This window comes from Schistocerca gregaria, chromosome 3, assembly GCF_023897955.1.
Source record: "Schistocerca gregaria isolate iqSchGreg1 chromosome 3, iqSchGreg1.2, whole genome shotgun sequence".
Classification (NCBI taxonomy): Eukaryota; Metazoa; Arthropoda; class Insecta; order Orthoptera; family Acrididae; genus Schistocerca; species Schistocerca gregaria.
Window position 1 is genome coordinate 636,238,826 of NC_064922.1, and position 17,757 is coordinate 636,256,582.

Here is a 17,757-nt window from a genome sequence, read left to right on the forward strand (position 1 = left end):
CCAATGTGGTCTCAATTAGAATTTTACAGCAAGTAACCACAATCACGGCTGGATGCTTTCCACGCCAAACTGGCAATAAAAAAAATTTAACAAACATACTGTCAAACGGCGAATTCGACACTTAAGTCACCTAAGTGGTGTCAATTCGAAAGACATGCACCAGGCAAAATGTCTACCCGATGGGAGGTCCAAGCCACAGGGCATATCCTACGGCGAATGTGATAAGAAAAGTTAATTGAAAAAGAACAACAGATCACCAAACAGGTGAGACACATGATGGTAACTTAATAATACAATAATAAAATAAAACACAATGGCCAATGACAGACGGTGCTCTAGGGGTCGACATGTGAGTAGGTCACACCAAAAACACTTTCGCGAGGAGAAAGGCAGTAAAAGTTGTATACGGATCACAAGATAGTAAATCGAGCTAGTGGCAGTCTAACGAGCGACTAATGATAATCTTGGTGAGGCAACCTGACTTCCAAGAAACAAAGGCAAGATGTAAAATTACGCCAAGACTGGAACTGGCACTCTGGGCACAGCCCGAAAAATACTGAGCTTAGTGCGCCCCGAACAAGAAGGAATGACTGCCACTAATGTAGAAGAACGCCACCCAACCAACAATCAAAAAACTGTCAAACTTAAACGCCTCACCAGACAGTGGCGAAAAGGCGAGGAAATGTACACTGCTGTTAATACACTAACCCGCAGGGCACCTAACTGGGGCGTTAGCAGCCACAAGACAGTAAAAAAAAAAAAAAAACGGTGGTTGAACTTAACAAAGTAAGAAGCTGAGAATAGTAAATGGGCATTAAAAGCTCGTGAAGGCTAATGAGATGCGCCTTCCCCAGGTACTCTACTTGCTGCTTTACGCCTCATCGACATTACGAGCAGCAACACGAACCCAAGTACTGGAGGAACGCCAGATTTCTCAATGGTGGAGGTTTCTCTAGGCGAATTGCAGTGCACTCAACTGAAACATACAGGATCCGGTTTCGACGCGGTCGCGCACCCTCGTGGCCACTGCCCTTCTACCGGCAGTCCATACACACGGTCCCGGTATGCTGCCGCTCTGTGCATACCTCGCTGCTCCTCCGTCCCCAACCGAACTGCACACTCACACCACACGGAAGAAGAACGAGGTCACCCCAAAGATAGGGCAGCAGAACTACATATCAATAAACGCCGCTGGTGCCACTACAGGACAGGCAACATTTACGAAACCGAGTGGCGCCATTGAACACGAGAAGAAGGCAAACAACGCAACCATGTCAGATAAACGATACGGTCTAGCAGAAGCCTAAACACGGCACCAACGCGAGCTGCAGCGTAGCTCAGTGTCCTTCCGAAAACTGTAAGAGGATCGCTTAAAAAGGAGAGAACCGTCGCACAGACTAGCGTCATTTCTCACTCTCTCTCATAGGGTAGAGATGATGACGTGTGCTATATCAGACTGTCACCTGATGTCACATAACGGCTTCCTTGTTGGCACGATTTCTACCAGCTGCTCTAGAAATTAGAGAGACTCCAGGTAGCTGGATCAAATGGCTCTGGACACTATGGGACTCAACTTCTGTGGTTATCAGTCCCCTAGAACCTTAGAACTACTTAAACCTTATTAACCTAAGGACATCACACGCATCCATGCCCGATGCAGGATTCGAACCTGCGACCGTAGCGGTCGCTCGGTTCCAGACTGAAGCGCCTAGAACCGCATGGCCACTCCGGCCGGCACACCAGGTGGGATAGAGGTTGTGTAGCAGAATATGCTTCATTCTTACAATGTCTGTAAGAATGTTGGTAGACGCACATCGGGCCATATGTTGTAATGCATGTCCTTCTCTGGTTTCTTTTTTGTCTTGTAATAATGTCAAAACGTATTTTACAGTGTTACTACAAACAAATATACTTAGGTGATAAATAAATGTATCCATGTGTTTAGTTTCAAACTGTTACCTAATAAAAATACTGGGTGACGACTAATTCAGTTCCTCAAGCAGAAGTTTATGGGTTAAGGATCTGAACCAAAACCGTTGTCGAACGTTTCCTGTTCAACATATTAAGCACTGACTCTCCTCTACAAGTCTTAGATGTCTGTATCGAGGATTTCCGAGCACTCTTTTTATGCACAAAACTAAACATCCGTTTCTTCCTAATCTGCCTCGCAATAAGAGCCAGAAGTGCGTAGTCGGACGTATTTCTGAGTGGCACTGCAGGGAAAATAACTGAGTCCGTGACTCCCTGAACTTGGTGTTGACAGGGAAATTATTAACAGAATCGCTTTAATTTTGCTTTATAAAACTTCAAGTTTGCTACCATTTGTCAGCGGCTTTACCAGGCAAGCAGTTTGTCGTTGGTAGCCCATAGCTTGCCGATGTGGCCGAGCGGTTCTAGGGGCTTCAGTCTGGCACCTCGCGGCCGCTACGGTCACAGGTTCTACCCCTGCCTCAGGCATGGATGTGTGTGATTTCCTTAGGTTAGTTAGGTTTAAGTAGTTCGAAGTTCTATGGAACTGATAACCTCAGATGTTTAGTCCCATAGTGCACGGAGCCATTAACCATTCGATTTGTTAGCACATATTCAAACATTGATACACCGTCGTTCTAAGATATTCCATCGGCCTACATCAGATCATGTGTCGGCCAAAGCCCCTACACGAATTAATATTGCATTACGCCCATTCTTCCCCACGAATGGCTTTGCTACCTATCATCGACACCTTACGAGGGCTACACCGCTCCCAACAACATCCATTATCTCGCAGCGAATGTGTGGCTGCTGGCAAGGCGCAGCGTGCGGTGTGCAGTTGCAACCGCGCTGCATTACGTGCATTCTGCACTGATGGAGCGGAACCCGAAATAGCGGATTTCGCTCCCGGCGCTGCAGCGGAAGCCGGTGGTTCTGCAGCCGGCCGGCGAGGCTCTCGCCATTAAGCGGAGCCATTGTGCCGGGCGCGTTAAGTCAGATGTATCGCGGCGGCAGGTACAACACGCTGCGCCAGCCATTATGCGTGATAAACGCACGCCGCAGCCGCCGTTGCATAATTACTGGCGACGTCACAGTCGTACGGCACGCGCCCCGCGCGGCCACAGCACGCTGCGTGCCTACGGAAACGAACTGCGCCGCGCCATACCGCACCGCACCTACTTAACCTGTTATTGATTTACGGCTCTCTTTTCTATGAAAAGTCAAATGTATACGTTGTACGAACCTGCTGACCCTATCTTTAAAATGTTGGCGGAGATGTGGAGCAACAGGTGAACAGTCATTTTGAAACCCCTTTCCTGCCTCCAGCCAGAGGAGGTGCTTCGGTTTAGACACTTGACATCTGTCTCAGGAAGAATGTCAACAAAATCTCCATGTGATTCTTGTCGTATAGAATAGTATGGGTGTGACGTTTCAGAAGTGTACTCCGTCTTTCCAGATTCTGGTGAAGTGCTGGGGTACCACTGACTCTTTACATTGTGTCGTGCTCCTGCTTAGCTGGGTGGTTACGTGCTTGCTTCAAATGAGCAGGTCTGGCTTCCATTCCCGGCCTGACTGGGGATTTTCTCCTCTTGTGGACTGGGTGTGGTGTTTTCCTTATCATCATTTCACCAGCATCGCCTGCACGCAAGTCACTCCATGTGGCGTCGGCTGACGTAAGACTTGCCCTCGGCGGCCGAACTTCCCCGAACGGGGCCTCCCGGCCAACAATGCTATGGAGCACGTATTGCTATCACCGCGGACTTCTAGTACTCAGCCACACACAATTGATGTCGTCGAAGTGCAAGGGATTGAAGATGACGTTGACGCAACTTTGAAACTAATAGCCAAATAAATATGAAATCTTAAGTACAGCTTGAGGAGTTTCATTTTTAATAAAAATTCTTCCAGCTGATGTCCCACCATCACCCAATTCAAATATGGATGTACGAAGAACAATGCTATACGCTCATATTTTTACATGCTGTCGTTATCGGCGGCGGTCATTTATACATCGCAACGGCGTCTGCCGTCAATCGCTACCATACACGGTGTATACGGATGTTCCATATCAGGATTCGACTCCTTAATACTATTTTTCCAGAAACCCTTAGGTCAGCAGATCATTTCCAAACTGAACACGTTCTAGACAGTTAAGCTGTTCTCGTCCCGTAGAATACACGTATTTTCCTGTACGAGTCTTACGTTTCGTATTTGTTCCGTGCAAGGTTGGGAGAGAGCAGGCTGCGTTTGTCGAGGTAACATTTTATACATTCACATGAAATGTGGTGACCCCGCGAGTATGGAGTCTCAAGGTACATGTCACGCCGCCCAAAATGTTTCACTTTTTCAGGTGGTCAAAATAAGGGCTTCATACCTTTCTTAGACAGAGATCGGCCAATACTAACGGAAGCTACACCATCACATCGCAGGGACGAAATCTGTTGTTTCTCTTTAGATCCATCGTGGATACGTGACAGCGGCCACTCAGATATTTAGCAAAGAAGAATCACTGAACAGCCTTATGTTTCCAAAAGTTATTTCATTTAGACGACCACTTTCGGCATCTCAATAACGCCATCTTCAAACCCATATACACTCCACGCATAGCGAATCAGGTACATCGATTTATGTATAATCGTAGCCATCAGTACCATGGATTCCGCGAATTTTTTGTGGAGTGTGCGCTTCGAAGACTTGGCAGCAAGACTTGAGTTCTTGTAAATCTTTCGAAGCACACACCGCAACAAATTCATGGAATCCAAGTGTTAACGGCTCCGGTTATGCATGGGTCGATGTATCTGATTTCCTACACATAGAGTGTATATATGCCTGGCGACCCCATTAATGAGATGCCGAAAGTGGTCAAGTAAATAAGATAACTTCTGGAAACTTACAGCTGTTTGGTGATTTTTCTTTCATAAAAACGTGCTGTTTTCTTTCATTGTGTTCGCCGCCTCTCCGTTATTGTAGCGTTTAGAAGGATTAGTAGGGTGTGCACGTAGGAGAACACGGTGAAAGAAGTTCTCGTTCCTTCCAAACGTTGGTGCAACTTCCTTAAGAAGTTGTGGGGCTCCGTCTAAGAAAGGTACGAAGTCGACATTTTGACAACCTTGGGCTTCATACACTAGGAACCTATCACGTTCGTCCAAATGTGAAAACGCAGCACTGTCTCACTACGTCACACTGAAAACAAATGAAAAGTTAGAGTTAGTGATGAAAATAAATCTGCAGTGTTCCACTTCTGTTTAGCAGAAAGGAACCACATAGAGTACGGAAAGAAACCTATCATACGCTCAGCGTTTTTTTTTTTAAAAAGGAAAATATCACAGAAGAGGCAATCTATATACGAATGTAGATACGTGTCTCGACGAATCTTGTTAATCGATATCAGGATTTTGCCCTCATTGCGTCTTGGCAACGAGACTGAAGCAATGAGACGGGAGAAACAGCTGTCTTGGATAGCGGCGGCTGGCGAGCGCGAATTGTTAGCTATTTGATGACGATGCTGATGACGATTACGAGTATGACAATGGCGATAGATGTTGCTGGACGCACCACATCACGGTCCTTAGCGCCTTCACAAAGAACTTCGAGTGTCGTGTGAATAAATGAAAACTGTAATACTTCCGTCAAAATGTTCAAATGTTCGTGATTTCCTAAGGAAATTTGAAATTTGTGAAGAGGACTATGGGACCAAACTGCTGAGGTCAGCCGGCCTCTGCGGCCAGGCGGTACTAGGAGCTTCAGTCCGGAACCGAACTGCTGCTACGGTCACAAGTTCGAATCCTGCCCCTGGGCATGGATGTGTGTGATGTCCTTACGTTAGTTAGGTTTAAGTAGTTCTAAGTCTAGGGCACTGATGGTCTCACCTAAGATGTTAAGTCCCATGGTGCTTAGAGCCATTTGAACCATTTGCTGAGGTCATCGGTCCATAGGTTTACACACTAATTAAACTAACTTACGCTAAGGACAACACACACCCATTCCAAAGGAAGGACCCGAACATCCGGCTGCAGGGGCCCTGCAATTTGGGACATGGCGCCTCTAACCGCGCGGCCTCCTCCTCGCGGCACATCCGACAAGTTAATGGTTCAAATGGCTCTGAGGACTATGTGACTCATCAGTACCCTAGACTCAGAACTACTTAAACCTAACTAACCTAAGGACATCACACACATCCATGCCCGAGGCAGGATTCGAACCTGCGACCATAGCGGCCTCGCTGTTCCGGACTGAAGCGCCTAGAACCGCTTGGCCACAGAGGCCGGCCCGACAAGTTGTTATTGTTGTTGTTGTCTTCAGTCCCGAGACTGGTTTGATGCAGCTCTCCATGCTACTCTATCTTGTGCAAGCCTCTTCATCTCCCAGTACCTACTGCAACCTACATCCTTCTGAATTTGCTTAGTGTATTCATCTCTTGGTCTCCCTCTACGATTTTTACCCTCCACGCTGCCCTCCAATGCTAAATTTGTGATCCCTTGATGCCTCAAAACATGTCCTACCAACCGATCCCTTCTTCTAGTCAATCCTACTCAATACCTCCTCATTAGTAACGTGATCTACCCATCTAATCTTCAGCATTCTTCTGTAGCACCACATTTCGAAAGCTTCTATTCTCTTCTTGTCCAAACTAGTTATCGTCCATGTTTCACTTCCATACGTGGCGACACTCCAAACAAATACTTGCAGAAACGACTTCCTGATACATAAATCTATATTCGATGTTAACAAATTTCTCTTCTTCACAAACGCTTTCCTTGCCATTGCCAGTCTACATTTTATATCCTCTCTACTTTGACCATCATCAGTTATTTTACTTCCTAAATAGCAAAACTCCTTTACTACTTTAAGTGTCTCATTTCCTAATCGAATTCCCTCAGCATCACCCGACTTAATCCGACTACATTCCATTATCCTCGTTTTGCTTTTGTTGATGTTCATCTTATATCCTCATTTCATGACACTTTCCATTCCGTTCAACTGCTCTTCCAAGTCCTTTGCTGTCTCTGACAGAATTACAATGTCATCAGCGAACCTCCAAGTTTTTACTTCTTCTCCATGAATTTTAATACCTACTCCCAATTTTTCTTTTGTTTCCTTTACTGCCTGCTCAATATACAGATTGAATAACATCGGGGAGAGGCTACAACCCTGTCTCACTCCTTTCCCAACCACTGCTTCCCTTTCATGCCCCTCGACTCTAATAACTGTCATCTGGTTTCTGTACAAATCGTAAATAGCCTTTCGCTCCCTGTATTTTACCCCTGCCAACTTTACAATTGGAAAGAGAGTATTCCAGTCAACATTGTCAAAAGCTTTCTCTAAGTCTACAAATGCTAGAAACGTAGGTTTGCCTTTTCTTAATCTTTCTTCTAAGATAAGTCGTAAGGTCAGTATTACCGCACGTGTTCCAACATTTCTACGGAATCCAAACTGATCCTCCCCGAGGTACGCATCTACCAGTTTTTCCATTCGTCTGTAAAGAATTCGCGTTAGTATTTTGCAGCTGCGACTTATTAAACTGATAGTTCGGTAATTTTCACATCTGTCAGCACCTGCTTTTTTTGGGATTGGAATTATTATATTCTTCTTGAAGTCTGAGGGTGTTTCACCTGTCTCATACATCTTGCTCACCAGCTCGTAGAGTTTTGTCATGACTGGCTCTCCCAAGGCCGTCAGTAGTTCTAATGGAATGTTGTCTACTCCGGGGGCCTTGTTTCGACTCAGGTCTTTCAGTGCTCTGTCAAACTCTTCATGCAGTATCTTACCTCCCATTTCGTCTTCATCTACATCCTCTTCCATTTCCATAATATTGTCCTCAAGTACATCGCCCTTGTATAAAACTTCTATATACTCCTTCCACCTTTCTGCCTTCCCTTCTTTGCTTAGAACTGGGTTGCCATCTGAGCTCTTGATATTCATACACGTTGGTCTCTTCTCTCCGCAGGTCTCTTTAATTTTCCTGTAGGCAGTATCTATCTTACCCCTAGTGAGATAAACTTCTACATCCTTACATTTGTCCTCTAGCCATCCCTGCTTAGCCATTTGCACTTCCTGTCGATCTCATTTTTGAGACGTTTGTATTCCTTTTTGCCTGCTCCATTTACCGCATTTTCATATTTTCTCCTTTCATCAATTAAATTCAATATTTCTTCTGTTACCCAAGGATTTCTAGCAGCCCTTGTCTTTTTACCTACTTTATCCTCTGCTGCCTTCACTACTCCATCCCTCAGAGCTACCCATTCTTCTTCTACTGTGTTTCTTTCCCCCATTGCTGTCAATTGTTCCCTTATGCTCTCCTTGAAACTCTGTACAACCTCTGGTTCTTTCAGCTTATCCAGATCCCATGTCCTTAAATTCTCACCTTTTTGCAGTTTCCTCAGTTTTAACCTACAGGTCATAACCAATAGATTGTGGTCAGATTCCACATCTGCCCCTGGAAATGTCCTACAATTTAAAACCTGATTCCTAAATCTCTGTCTTACCATTATATAATCTATCTGATACCTTTTAGTATATCCAGGATTCTTCCATGTATACAACCTTCTACACTCCTGGAAATTGAAATAAGAACACCGTGAATTCATTGTCCCAGGAAGGGGAAACTTTATTGACACATTCCTGGGGTCAGATACATCACATGATCACACTGACAGAACCACAGGCACATAGACACAGGCAACAGAGCATGCACAATGTCGGCACTAGTACAGTGTATATACACCTTTCACAGCAATGCAGGTTGCTATTCTTCCATGGAGACGATCGTAGAGATGCTGGATGTAGTCCTGTGGAACGGCTTGCCATGCCATTTCCACATGGCGCCTCAGTTGGACCAGCGTTCGTGCTGGACGTGCAGACCGCGTGAGACGACGCTTCATCCAGTCCCAAACATGCTCAATGGGGGACAGATCCGGAGATCTTGCTGGCCAGGGTAGTTGACTTACACCTTCTAGAGCACGTTGGGTGGCACGGGATGCATGCGGACGTGCATTGTCCTGTTGGAACAGCAAGTTCCCTTGCCGATCTAGGAATGGTAGAACGATGGGTTCGATGACGGTTTGGATGTACCGTGCACTATTCAGTGTCCCCTCGACGATCACCAGAGGTGTACGGCCAGTGTAGGAGATCGCTCCCCACACCATGATGCCGGGTGTTGGCCCTGTGTGCCTCGGTCGTATGCAGTCCTGATTGTGGCGCTCCCCTGCACGGCGCCAAACACGCATACGACCATCATTGGCACCAAGGCAGAAGCGACTCTCATCGCTGAAGACTACACGTCTCCATTCGTCCCTCCATTCACGCCTGTCGCGACACCACTGGAGGCGGGCTGCACGATGTTGGGGCGTGAGCTGAAGACGGCGTAACGGTGTGCGGGACTGTAGCCCAGCTTCATGGAGACGGTTGCGAATGGTCCTCGCCGATACCCCAGGAGCAACAGTGTCCCTAATTTGCTGGGAAGTGGCGGTGCGGTCCCCTACGGCTCTGCGTAGGATCCTACGGTCTTGGCGTGCATCCGTGCGTCGCTGCGGTCCGGTCCCAGGTCGACGGGCACGTGCATCTTCCGCCGACCACTGGCGACAACATCGATGTACTGTGGAGACCTCACGCCCCACGTGTTGAGCAATTCGGCGGTACGTCCACCCGGCCTCCCGCATGCCCACTGTACGCCCTCGCTCAAAGTCCGTCAACTGCACATACGGTTCACGTCCACGCTGTCGCGGCATGCTACCAGTGTTAAAGACTGCGATGGAGCTCCGTATGCCACGGCAAACTGGCTGACACTGACGGCGGCGGTGCACAAATGCTACGCAGCTAGCGCCATTCGACGGCCAACACCGCGGTTCCTGGTGTGTCCGCTGTGCCGTGCGTGTGATCATTGCTTGTACAGCTCTCTCGCAGTGTCCGGAGCAAGAATGGTGGGTCTGACACACCGGTGTCAATGTGTTCTTTTTTCCATTTCCAGGAGTGTATTATGATTCTTGAACCAAGTGTTGTCTATCATTAAGTTATTCTCTGTGCAAAATTCTACCAGACGGCTTCCTCTTTCATTTCTTAGCCCTAATCCATAATCACCTACTATGTTTCCTTCTCTCCCTTTTCCTACTGACGAATTCCAGTCACCCATGACTATTAAATTTTCGTCTCCCTTCACTACCTGAATAATTTCTTTTACCTCATCATACATTTCATCAATTTCATCATCATCTGCAGAGCTAGTTGGCATATAAACTTGTACTACTGTAGTAGGCATTGGCTTTGTGTCTATCTTGGCCACAATAATGCGTTCACTATGCTGTTTGTACTAGCTTACCCACACTCCTATTTTTTTATTCATTATTAAACCTACTCCTGCATTACCCTTATTTGATTTTGTATTTATAACCCTGTATTCACCTGACCAAAAGTCTTGTTCCTCCTGCCACCGAACTTCACTAATTCCCACTATATCTAACTTTAACCTATCCATTTCCCTTTTTAAATTTTCTAACCTACCTGCCCGATTAAGGGATCTGACATTCCACGCTCCGATCCGTAGAACGCCAGTTTTCTTTCTCCTGATAACGACGTCCTCCTGAGTAGTCCCCGCCCGGAGATCCGAATGGGGGACTATTTTACCTCCAGAATATTTTACCCAAGAGGACGTCATCATCATTTAATTATACAGTAAAGCTGCATGTTCTCGGAAAAAATTACGGCTGTAGTTTCCCCTTGCTTTCAGCCGTTCGTAGTACCAGCACAGCAAGGCCGTTTTGGTTAATGTAGCAAGGCCAGATCAGTCAATCATCCAGACTGTTGTCCCTGCAACTACTGAAAACCACACGTTTGTCTGGCCTCTCAACAGATACCCCTCCGTTGTGGTTGTAGCTATGGTACGGCCATCTGTATCACTGAGGCACGCAAGCCTCCCCACCAACGGCAAGGTCTATGGTTCATGGGGGGGGGAGGGGGGGGGCGACAAGTTAGTTCGTTACAAATCAGTAACACAGTTTCACACATGTCCCTCCTCCTGAAATCCCCCCCCCCCTCCACTCACACACACACACACACACACACACACACACACACACACACACACACACACACACTATAATTAATGTAATCATCAATCCTAAAACAATCAGAATATGGAGGAATGCAACAGGATTAAGTGGAAATGTGCTACGTCATGGAATGCAAAATTTACGAAAACAATTTTAACTGTTGAAAACTAATGAAATACACAGCTGGAATATCAGGCAGGCCCACTGCACCAGAGAGTAAATACAAAAGTAAGCAGCATTTATCAATCCAGCACATAGCTATTACATGAAGACATACGTACCCTATCAAATATTGAAACGAAACTATCTCAGCTATGCAACTAAGCAGATTTAATAATAGTTATGATTTGTAGATATTACATTACAAAATTGACAGACGCCTGTGCGTGATTGTCTTCCTGTACTGAAATGAAAAAAACCTACGTCATTCAACGGATACCTTAAGGCATTGTAGAAATATATTGTCTAATGATTTGAGTCGAATGCTAGTGTACTACAGATAGGTACACGGCACCTAATACAACTACCGAACGCCTACACTAGGCTTTATACCTGTGTTAGTTCAATAATAGACTCATTGTATTTTATGATCACTCCATAACACCGAAACACCTTTGTAGGGTACACTCAGTAACGAATCCCAAGAAAGGAATATGGATACAAGTCGTCCTAGTATACAACAACGTCCCTAATTAGTTAATTTTCTTACACTGAACTTTAGAAGTACCAATGTTTATCAGCATTTTATCGGGGAACAATAATTTTATTGCAAGTTTCCACTTGAAAATAAAACACAAACATCACTTCAATTATTGTAGCTTGCTCTATGCAAATGTCTATTGATGTATTGTTATATTTTACAGAATAATGGGAATGGCTATCAAAGCATGTATCGTTATTTAGCGTCCGTACATGTTTAGAGCTTGAAAATAAAGACTTACTTTTATAGGTAGCACGTACATAGTGGAATAAAAGGAATGAAATTGTGTATGGTGCGTACACGGGCATATGTCCTCAGCTTTTCACTAATACGTATATAATAATCATTGTTCCGACGCGCATGCGTCAGAGTCACGGTGACAGAAGCACCACAACGCCCGGAAGCGGTGCCCTCGCTGGTGGAACTGCAGGGATCAGTGTCGTCGGTGTTCCCGTTCTCCGCAGTTACCGGAGTATGGTCTTCCTAAAGTGCACAAAGGAGGTTTTCCTTTAGAGCTAGTAGTAAGTAATATTGACGCCCCCACATTTTACTTGGCCAAATATCTTGCTTTTTTGTTGAGATCACTGATTGGCAAATGTCCTCATCATTTAAGAACTCTGCTGAGTTTATCAACAGTCTGGGGCTCTCCACGTAAGTAGTTCGTGAGTTTTGATGTAGTATCCATATTTACAAAGGTACCTCTTGCTTATTCCTTGGCACTAAAAGGCAAGCTGCCCAGAGTGGCCGAGCGTCTCTAGGCGCTTCAGTCTGGAACCGCGTCACCGCTACGGTGGCAGATTCGAATCCTGCTTCAGGCATGGATGTGTGTGATGTCCTTAGGTTAGTTAGGTTTAAGTAGCTGTACGTTTTAGAGGACTGGTGACCTCAGATGTTAAGTCTCATAGTGTTCAGAGCCATTTGAACCACTAATCGGTAAACAGTTTCAGTCTGACATCATTGCTTTGTTTCGACATGCTGTATGTTTGACCAAGAATATTTTGAAATGGCTTGACCATCGGCAACCCCTTGTCTCCCCTGGCGGGTGATTTTGAGAAAACAGCACATGAACCAGCGGTTCTTAAGCCAACTGTTCTTTGGATGTGCGTGAATGACACTTTCGTAGTGTGGCGCCACGGAGAAGATAAGTTAATCGAGTTTTTACGTCATCTTAACTGCATTCATGAGAAGTAAAGAAAGATGGTTGTCTCCCATACCGGGATCTTTTGGTCAGACAGAAGAGTGATGGCTCTCCGGGAAGTTCCGTTTACCGTAAGCCCAATCACACTGATTTGTACTTTCACTCTTCAGTTTGCCATTACCCATCCCAAATCACGAGAGTCCTTAAAACCATTGCGTTTCGGATGCAGATAGTTAGCCTAAAGAGCTTGCACATTTAAGGACAGTTTTCAGACACAATGGATACTCGACCAGGCAAATTAACAGGGCATTCTCGGCTAAAACCAAGAATCGGTAAGTGGATAAAAAGGAGAATGCACCAGAAAAGTCCCTAGTTTTTCCTCGCCTCGTTGGAAATATTTCCTTTAAAATTGCAAGAATACTTATATATTTTCAGGTAAAATTGGTTTTCCTCCCACCATATAAGATTTCTGACCTACTGGGATCAGTGAAGGATAATTCGTTATTGCGGAAGGCGGGAATTTCGCCAGCATGGTATGGCGTAAATAGGAGAAACAACAATCACATAGGAAGAACGTTTCACTGAACAAAAACGTTGCACTCGCCTTCTGCAACCCAACAAGTTTGCAGTTGCGGAAAATTGTATCTCGAACGGATATTAATTGAGCATGAAAAAACGCTAAACATCTTTTTGGGACTCCATTATAAAAGAATCCATTGAAATACGATCGCTGATTATGAACGGCGACAGAGGCTACCAGCTGGATAATGCGTGCAATCCCGTCATCTTCGAAATTTCTTCCAGACGAGGTCATCGTATTACTCCAAAATTCGGCGAGCGGCAAAGTCGAAGACAGCTGATCCTTGCTGTTCAACCACTGAGGGCGCTGCCTCCCGGCCGTACTGCCCTTCTGTCACCGTGACTGATGCACGCGCGGCAATACATTAGCGCGCTCTATAAAGCGGAGCGGGGAACGTCTTAGTCAGTGTACTATGTCTCACCTGAAAATGCCTGGTAGGTGTCCAGTTGAAACATCGTGGATTGAAGCTTACGACGACCCGAAATCTCTTCGCATACCTAATTCGTCGGGAACACTTTAAATTTCACCTAAGAATCGCTACTGGTTAATCTCCATCAAATCCATAATTCACGTCCACCAACTACTTCAATAACAATCCATAGTCAAATAGCATATAAATAAAGAGATTATATACTAATGTATAGTATCAAATTTATTAGTAAGACTTATTTGTAATGCTTTTTAATGACATAATGACTAAATTACCCTTATACTTCCGTTGTAACGTACGTACAACAAATATAGCCTATGTTCGTCTGTGAAAATGGACTAGATAAACAACCTGAGCCATCAGCAATCGGATTCTGACCTGCATAAAACTGTGCATGTTGTATGAGTGTCACGTTCACTGTCATTTAAGCCTTCAACCGATCGTTACATGAAAAACTTAAAACTAACATTTTTATAAAGTATGTGACTGCGTTTTTGAATATGAAAAGCTACAGGAGCAAACGAACCGGTAACAATGAATACCTAAGCTATCTGACTGCCTATTTGAATAACAAGAATTTACAAGTGATACAGAGTCTGGATTGTGCAACGGAATTTACTGAACTGGAGTACTTGACAAGTTTTGGTGTGTCACTGTCCCTATTTTGAGCCTAAGTTTAGGAATCGTCTCTTTAGATGACTGCCATTTTCCGTGTGGTTTGCAGCAATTCGGAGCGGCATGCAGCAAAATGTTCAAATGGCTCTGAGAACTATGGGACTCAACTGCTGTGGTCATCAGTCCCCTAGAACTTAGAACTAATTAAACCTAACTAACCTAAGGACATCACATACATCCATGCCCGAGGCAGGATTCGAACCTGCGACCGTAGCAGTCGCATGGTTCCTGACTGCGCGCCTAGAACCGCGAGACCACCGCGGCCGGCGGCATGCAGCAGCAGCGGCTAAACCTTATTGTTACAAAGAATGAATTTAATATAAAGGAGTTTCTTGGAGTCCTGTTAATTACTATGTAACTTTTAAGAAGAGATTTCATAAACCAAGTCTATTTAAAAACTTCATAAGTAGTCAAGACCAATAATAGTTTGACAAGTATTAATAATGGAAAAATTCTAGAGTAAAAAATTATTTCAATTTTGAAGTTACATTAACATTTAATAGCTACAGCATATTCATGAAATAGATGTGGAGAATAATAATTATTATTTGTAAGGTAAGTAGGCTTCTTTAGCTGACAAGCGAAACATGAAATTATTGCGGACTCTGACTAACAATCACGAACCTAACCGTGAATTGCGCATTACGCTTTGCTTGCGAATTTTACCTTGTATTCCATCTTCAAGCACAGTTAGGCCATCTAAATCTATCCTGGCCATGTAAATAAAATCAGGCCTTGAGTGTCATAAGATCTGCCATCACCGACCTGAGGGCAGCGTGAAGCGTGTCATGTATCTTGTCTCAGATCTCGACTAACACTACTGACTCGTCTCACAACAATGCTTAGAAGGGCGCTCCCATGTTTCGCCCTCAGAGTGTCGATATCGATATCAGAGTGCTTATTTATTTCCAGTCTTACACAATGCAAAGAATAGCCTTAAGTTGGATATCTTGTTTCTATACTAAATGTAAAATTTAATCACTGTAATGGAGAGTTCTGACACAACTACAACCACAGTAGCATATGTCACAGTTTTACTTTTCGTTACAAAAGTGACCTAAAAATATTGTCTATGGGTCTCACCAGATTTGCAGGATATCATCTGCTGGAGGTGTATATCTACATTATATGACTCAAACTCGGCGATTAAATATATAAGTTTAGCCTTCTCTAGCAATAAATATTCCACAACACAAAATTTCTCACAACAACAAATCTTAACATTTAATGAGAGAGCAACATTTCATAACCAATGAAGGCCTTCAGGTATCTAAGTAAATTACAAAATAGCGTTTACATCTCAGCTTAGTTTATTGCAGAAAGTAAATTTCAGGACATATAAATTCATAAAAAACAATTCACGACATCTAATAAGAAAATATTTAATATGCAATGGAACCCTCTGATTATGAATGGTAGTAATTAAAAAACTCTTTTTCAATACAGTTATGAGGTTCAACGTAGCCAGCCACTGAAGCTTTGTAACAGTAACAACGTTCAATCAGAATAACAATCAGTGCAGAACTGTACCGGGGACAGGAAACAATTTATTAAAGAAAAATTACGTCTTTAAACACACATTAAGGGAGATGTTATATAAGGTCCCACAGCTGAGGTGTTAAATTGGACTAAAGTACAGTCCACAGTAGCACTAGACACAGAGAAAGATGAAAACGCAAGGAAAATATTAACTCAGGCAGGCAGAGTGAGTAAACGTTCTGTGTTAGTTCTCGGATGAGATTCGAAGGAAGATAAACATAAAATTCTCACCGAATAATTATACTTTTGTGATCACCCCGGAGAAACGGAATTGCAGCTTTTAATGCCGTGTGTCAAACTTAATGGCCTCGGGTTGACATCATTCGCAAGGCGTTCCACGAAGATTATAGCCAGGCCTGCACTACAGGAACACACTAGAAGTATAACGTCCGAAGACGAACTTGTTCACTCGGCCACAGCGTAGAAAATGTGGCGATGTGCATCGTGTAGCCCATCGCCAGTAATAAAGCCACAAGTCACACAAAGAAACGGTTTTTTCAGCGAGCTCGAACTATCTGCTTAAGTCGCCATTAAGCCGGCTGCCCCTTTGGACACCGAACGTTAACGCGTTATCGCCAGTTAAGAACGATATGTTCAAAGATACTATCGCCCCGGTGAGTCAAGTCAATTGAAAGAGAAGAGACACGACCATATAGGTAAAATCGTACAACAGAAATTGTGGTTTCTATACTACTGAAATAACCAACTACTCTGCGACACCTGAAGCCTCAGACCTAAGAAATTAGAATATCTGGAAAATAAAGCTAATTTAAAAATTGGTACCACTCCTGACTCGTTCTGCTAAAATCGAAGGCTGATACCCACATAAATACCCTACTGTTCTCTGGCCAGAATACGAATCACATCCGCTTAAAATACGACATATCGATATATGTACACAGACATCACAAACAGGTGGGTCTTCTTGCCGAAGCACAAACATAAGAGCCATGCGTAAGGAAGATATGTCCCATACTGAGTGAAATGTGCAGGACTTTACCTGCACATCTGGAAGCAGGAAAAAGAACACCACGGACGCACAGTGACTTCCACAGCGTGCAACTTTCTGTTCCCCATCTATAGCCATTCTTCGTCCCATTGATGCGTGGCCTTCCGACTCAAAAGCGAGTTTACAGCTTGTAGAGGATTTGCGCCATTTTCAGTCTTGTGATTACCAGAGCACTCCTTGGCTGCTATACCAGTTTCCTCGCTTCCCTTTATACCCATGTGCACGGCTACACGGCAGCATGACAGCTTCTTTCGTTACGACGTAGTTGCAGCAAGAGGGAAGTGCTTTGAATACTCCGCAAAACTCCCTCTGTTGAGTACGATTCTTGAATAGCCTGCGCTGTGTCGACGAATCGGAACTGAAACGTGGTCTCTTGTCCTGGGCTAACCTGTTAGAGTGTATTCAAAATTGCGGACATATTTGTTGATCCAGTTCCGAAGACAGAATATGAAAATATGACAGTCTAGTTGATCTCCCTATTCTGACATCCGTTATATAAAATACACTCCTGGAAATTGAAATAAGAACACCGTGAATTCATTGTCCCAGGAAGGGGAAACTTTATTGACGCATTCCTGGGGTCAGATACATCACATGATCACACTGACTGAACCACAGGCACATAGACACAGGCAACATAGCATGCACAATGTCGGCACTAGTACAGTGTA